The sequence below is a fragment of the Artemia sp. Qi Xiang Cuo genome, chromosome 13 (assembly GCF_049724085.1).
Source record: "Artemia sp. Qi Xiang Cuo chromosome 13, ASM4972408v1, whole genome shotgun sequence".
NCBI classification, from domain to species: Eukaryota; Metazoa; Arthropoda; class Branchiopoda; order Anostraca; family Artemiidae; genus Artemia; species Artemia sp. Qi Xiang Cuo.
The window spans coordinates 11,336,335-11,343,175 of NC_142806.1; positions in this window are offsets into that span (position 1 = coordinate 11,336,335).

The following is a 6,841-nucleotide window of genomic DNA, read 5'->3' on the forward strand; positions in this document are numbered from 1 at the left end:
CTTGTGGCCAAAAATACAAGAGTCCACATTTTTGTACACAGGAGCTTGATATCTCTACAGTAGAGTTCCATTATAGTAGATTTTTTTTTCACAGTACAGTAGATTTTCATTAAGATCACTTGAATTTTTGGGGGTGTTTTCCCCCTTTTTAAAAAAAATGGGCAAATTTTCTCAGTCTCTTAACTTTTAATGGGTACCATTAAATTTGATGAATTATTGATGAATTATTAAATTTGATGAATTAAATTTGACATATATTGAATCAAAATCAAAATTTGGTTCTTTCAATGTATCTATTGTTATCAAAACTCTGTTTCTTAGAGTTTTGGTTATTATTGAGCTGCATCGCTCCTTACTTACAGTTTGTTACTTAACAATAACCAATACTATATATTATATATATTACCACTATATGTTATATATATTACTAGTATATATTACTATATATATTACCAATAACCAATACTATATATAGTTTGTCTTAATCACTCAAATAAGAATATGAAAGAAGGAAGAATTCAAGGACAAAAATCACTAAATAAAAAAAAACTTTCAACTTAAAGTAAGGAGAAACATCAAAACCTAAAAGGTACAGAAACTATCACGTATATTAAAGGGTTTCCCCTTCCTCAAGACCTCACTCTTAACGCAAAAGTTTTTTTTATAGAATTAAAAAGATCTTATTATTTTAAGTAAGCGTCCTTTGGGTTTCAGGAGCCGTTCTTAAGGAATTGGGACAAAAAGTTAAACTTCAGCGTAAAGAGCTAGGTCTTGAGGAGGGGTCAACCCCTTTCATGTTCGTAATAATTTCTGTTTGTTTTAGGTTTTGATGTTGCTCATTATTTTCATTTGAAAAAACTTGTTTTTTATATTTAATTTCGGAAAGTTTTTAAATAATACTAGAAAATCAGGCTCCCCCTCCTTGAAAATTTCTTACTCCACGGAAAATTCCTCCATGAAAAGTTCTTTCTACTTAAACTATCCCCCTCCCCCTCCAGGGAAATTTCTCCGAGGCAGTTCCATTCTAGCTGAAAATTCCACCTGGAACATTCCTTGTGGACGACTCCAGGGGATTTTTTTTTCTTAACGCACTTTCATTTGAAAAGCACTTTAATTTCTGACTGTCTTTGAAATAAAATCGGAAATCCTCTCATCCATGGAAAAGTTTTCCAGCAAATAGCCCCACCCCCAACCCTAGTAGAAAGTTGCTACCGCAGAAAGTTCCCAATGGAAAATTTATTCCGTGGAAAACTCTCTTATGGAGAATTCCTCCCGTTTAAAATTCCCCCACCCCACTATGAAGAGATACTATAGACAATTCCAACCCGGATTCTCCTTAACATCTCCACGTGTAAAATTAATTCAGCAACAATAAAATAAGACAAACAAAAATAATTTTGTATAGGAATTCTCGCAAATTGCCCACGTCTAAAATTTCCACAGTGAAGTTCCCCCCCCCCACGGAGATTTCCCTCTCCATAAAAATTCTCCCCGTGGATTCTTCATAATAGAAAATTCACCCCCCCCCCCGCAGAAAGTGTCTGTATACTTCCCAATAACAAATTCTATACGTAAACAATGGGCAAAATTCATAACTTACAGACCTTTCCCCAGGGACTGTGTGTGTGGGGGGGGCTCATGTTATCCCCAATAGAATAGTTTATTACCATTTAGCCCCTAACGTTTGATTAATTAAAAAAAAAGTTTTTCTGGGGGAAGTAAAGAGCGAAGTTGAAACTTAAAACGGACAAAAATTATTACTTCACAGCATATCTATATATATATCAATAAAACTAGCACAAATAAAGCAACTAATTATGTTTCCCTATGCTTTTAGGATTATAAAAAACTAGCACTTCACTGAAAACACAAAATAATATAAGAGTTTTGGTAGAGTAATAGCAAACCAATTAAGGACACTTTTTACAGAATAAAAATATTATCAATCCCTTTTAGGATCAATTGCTTTTAAGATAAAGCAATAATCCATTTTAGGATTTTGATTTATTTTTTTACGTTTAATTTAGTTTCACTTCTGCACAATGGCTCAGTTCAATGACTGGCTATTGTTTTGGTTCTGAAAAGGACATGTAATGATTAGTTTGTACACAAGTTTGAAGTAAAACCGTCTGGATAGTATTAGGGCTATATACTACTCTTAGAGTTTGTATCATAGCTTGAAATTCATTGTTGTATAGAGAGAAATAATTGAATTTCCAGAGTTAAAAATCTATTTAAGATGTTCTGGTAGCCCACTAGCCCCAACCCTCCAGAAACGGCATAAAAAGAGCCTTTTTTCGTGCCATATGGCACTTGCAGACGTCGGAATTTCTATAAACCAGGTAAATATAAGAAATAGCTTTTGAATAGGCTCTTAAGCATCTCCCTACGATGTTCTAGTAGCCCGCTAGGCCTGGAAAAAAAGAAGAAGAAAAAAAGACCGTTTGAATATTTTTAACTTTTAGTTACTATAAGCTGTGGTTCGCTCGTTACTAGGTTGCAGATAACGCTACAACCATGACAAAGAGTTCATTGCAAATTCTCCTCAGATACTAGTTAACATTAAAACCTTGGAAATCTAATTGATTGTAGAATTTAAAAAAAAACCTAGTAAATATAAGCAATAGCTTTTAATTGAGCCATTAAACATCTATTTAAGACGGTGTGGTAGCCTACTAATGTTTCAGTAACTTACTGATGAGCAGACAATTTATGAAACTTACTAAGGGGGCTGGAAGGGGGAGTGTACGAGAGGGGTTCTTTGAAACCTCTATTTAAGGGCTCTGGAACATAACTATTACAATAGTACAAGTTTTGTACTTCAGAGGTTTTCCACTTATAAAAGGGCACCAAAACTGTTGTTTTCAGTGCTATATCGCACTTAAGAATGGTAAAATTGACGAAAAAAGCACGTATATATGAGCAATAGCTTTCTAAAGAGCCATTAAACGTCACTCTTAAAAGTTCTGCTAGCTCAATAGCCCCAGCTTTTCCACTTTAGACACGGCACCAAAAATGCCCTTTTTAGTGTCATTTGGAACTTACAGCTGGTGGAATTTATACGAAGGACGTAGAGATGAGCAAAATCTTTTATATGAGCTGTAAGAGATCTGTCTACGATGTTCTGGTAGCCTGCTAGTGCTACCTCTTGAGAAATGGCACAAAGTGCCATTTTAGTGCCATATTAAAACTTAAAACGAACAGAAATGTCCCCTCCCCTACGCCTCACTCGTTACGCTAAAGTTTTATTGTTTTAAAAAGCAGCGTTGTAACAAGGAGTCAAACTTTATTGTAAAGAGCGAGGCATTGAGGAGGGACCAGCACCTTTCATATAAGGATTAATTTCTGTTCGTTTTAAATTTTAGTGTTGTTCCTTACTTTCAGTTTAAAAAAAAAACTTGTTTTTTTTTATTTAATTCAAAAAAGAAAAGCCTATTGCCTATTGCTTACACATAGCATTTATTATTGGGAAGTAAACAGACATTTTTTGGGAGACAAATTGTCTCTGGGAGTAGTATAGCCACTCTGTTTTCTACCGCAGCCCTCCCAGGATTTCTACCGCAGTCCTGTGACGTCACGTCATCCCTAGGAAAAATAGCATTGAATTTCTACCGCAACCCTCTGACGTCACTGCATCCCTTTTTTGGCAGTCAGGTGTTTCTACCGGCGCCTTGTTTCTAGTTGGAACGATTCCCGTGAGAGCCCTGTTTCTAGCCAAGATTTCTAGGACATGCCCTATCCGGATTCCGATGACATGCCCTCCCCTGATAAAATTTCTATGACATGCCCTGGCAAGTTTCCGAGCACACCCCTGTTTCTAGCTGGCAAGATTCCTACGGGAGCCCTGTTTCTAGGCAAGATTCCCACCCCTGGCAAGATTCCCAATATTTCCCCTGGCAACAGCCATTGTGTTTCTATTACCGTTTTCAGATGTATGCATATGATTAATCGGAGTATGGTCGGGATAATACACAAGTTCGTTGATGGTTATGATTGTTGGTTGTTGGTTATGTGTGTTAGTTATGTTTGTTGGTCATTTTTGTTGGATGTTGGTTGTCGGTTATGTTTGTTGGTCATGTTTTTGGAGGCTGGTAATGTTGGTTGTTGGTTATGGTTGTTGATGGTTATGATTAATTTTTGTTGGTTATGTTTGTTGGTTATGTTTGATGGTTATGTTTCTTGGTTTTGTGGTTTGATGGATATGTTTATTGGATGTGTTTGTTCGTTATGTTTGTTGGTTGTTGTTTATGTCGCTTATGATTAATGTTTGTTGATTATGATTAATGGTTATGTGGTTTGCTGGTTATTAATGTTGGTTTTGTTGTTTGTTGATTATGGTTAATGGATATGTGATTGTTTGCTGTTGGTTATGTGGTTTGATGGTTATGATTGCTGGATGATGCTGTTGGTTATGATTAATGTTTGTTGTTTATGATTAATTTTTTTTGGTTATGTTTGTTGTTTCTTGGTTGTTTGTTATATTGGTTATGTTTATTGATGATTGTTGCTTTGGATATATTTGAAAATAAATACTGTTTCTACCGGAGCCTTGTTTCTATGCAAATCCCATGTCTAGATGCTTGTTCGAAATCAAGTCTCAACATGCCTCCCCAGGTGGCAGAAGCAATTTATAGCACACTAGATACATGGAGCTACTAAACCCACAAGCCGTCACACCTACGCAAGACTCCCATGACAAACCCCTGTGGACTCGATTGATGTCGCAGGACTTACCCCGTTTCAAACAGTCAGGTCTAATATGCATTACGCAATTTTATGTAACCCTGCGTCTGGAAGCCATGGGGGAGCCCCCGCTTATAACTTAACGACAGGTCAAACCTTACGTAACGATTGTGCATCAATGTCACATAAGACCCATTTTTGATATTTTGTTTTTTTGCCCGAAACATAAAAGTTTTTTGTCTTTCATTAACTTAATGACGGCACACGCTTTATGTAAAGCCAAGTAATGATTCCGCAACCATCACTGCCAGATAATATCTTTTTTGACATTTTTCACCCGAAATCCTCAACGCATTTTTTCTCCTTATGAATTTTTATTTTTTCGCCTGAAACCCTCATCACAATTTTTTTCGTTCTTTTTCCTTAGTTCTTGACCCCACCAGGACTCGAAAGTTCAATTTTCTTCCATTAGAACTGTGTCTTAACCGAAAATTCTAACAACTAATTCTTAATAGATTTTCCTACTCTCAATATTCTAAAATTAACCTAATGCGTGACACCTAAGATTCTCCATTTTTGACAAACACTTGAATGACGTATTAAACTCAAAATTTGACACGCTCCAGGAGATATTTGCCCTAAAAATATTAGTAACGATAAAACGAAAATGTAACGCTTCTTTGCGTAGGATATTAGATTTCACACTCGCGTCAATACGCTCCCCCACCCCTCTAGCATACAATACCAGAGGAATAAGAATGAATTTAGACACTAATTTAAGACATATTAAGAGCTTTTAAAGAAAATATCTATTTCTTTATGAACTTGTAAGATCTTCACCTCCTCTATGGGAAAAATTCCTTAATGTCTTCACCCTAACTCTTAAGCTGTAGTTCACCCCACACTGACATTATATGACTCCCCACCCCCAACCGTGACAACACAACATCTCCAGCAAGGCATTTTTCAGGCATTTACTATTAAAAATTATGACTTTAAAACCCGTGATTCAAGTTTTTGAAAGCCCAAGCCTATCATGACCTTCCACAAAACACTCCACACCACCATTGCATTTCACCCATGTGACACCCCCCCACCCCCTGGGGTGACCCTATATTAGTGGTACATTTAAACTATATTAAGAGATATCTTTGAAGGACTTTTAACGAAATGCACTGTTTCTTTAAGTATTTGTTAGATTTCACTCCCCTTCTAGCGAAAAATTCATTTAACAACTCCCACCTTATCTTTAAGCTCTAGAGTATACTCGTCAATGACAATAAATACCAGAGTGACATTACTTGACTTCCCCTCTGACATCGCTACATCTCCCCCAAGACATTTTTTCAGAAATTTCCCATTAAAAATTACACCTTTAAATCCCTGTGTCAGCTCACCGGGGGCGGGGGGCTGGTACCACACGGTGATGGATGGGGGAGGTTGATGCCATGGCGGTGTGAAGGGTTTTATGGGGCATCATGATAGGCTTGGGATGCAAAAACTTGAATCAGCGGGATTTAAAGCCATAACTTTTATTATGAAATGCCTGAAAGATGTCTTGGAGGGGATGTAGCGATGTCAGGGGGAAGTCTAGTAACGTCACTCCGGTATGTATTGTCATTGACTAGTATACTCTAGAGCTTAAAGATAAGGTGGCAGGTGTAAAATGAATTTTTTGCAAGAGGGGGAGTGAAATCTAACAAATACTCAATGAAATGGTGCATTTAGTTAAATGTCCTTCAAAGATATCTCTTAATATGGTTTAAATGTACCACTAATATCAGGTCACCCAGGGGGCGGGGAGGGGGGGGGGCAGGTGTCAGATGGTTAAAATGCCAAGGAGTATTTTGTGTGGAGTATTATGTGGAAGGTCATGACAGGCTTGGGTTGAAAAAAAATCAAATCACAGGGATTTAAAGGTGTAATTTTTAATGGGAAATTTCTGAAAAATGTCTTGGGGGAGATGTAGCGATGTCAGAGGGGAAGTCAAGTAATGTCGCTCTGGTATTTATTGTCATTGACGAGTATACTCTAGAGCTTAAAGATAAGGTGGGAGTTGTTAAATGAATTTTTCGCTAGAAGGGGAGTAAAATCTAACAAATACTCAATGAAATGGTGCATTTAGTTAAATGTCCTTCAAAGATATCTCTTAATATGG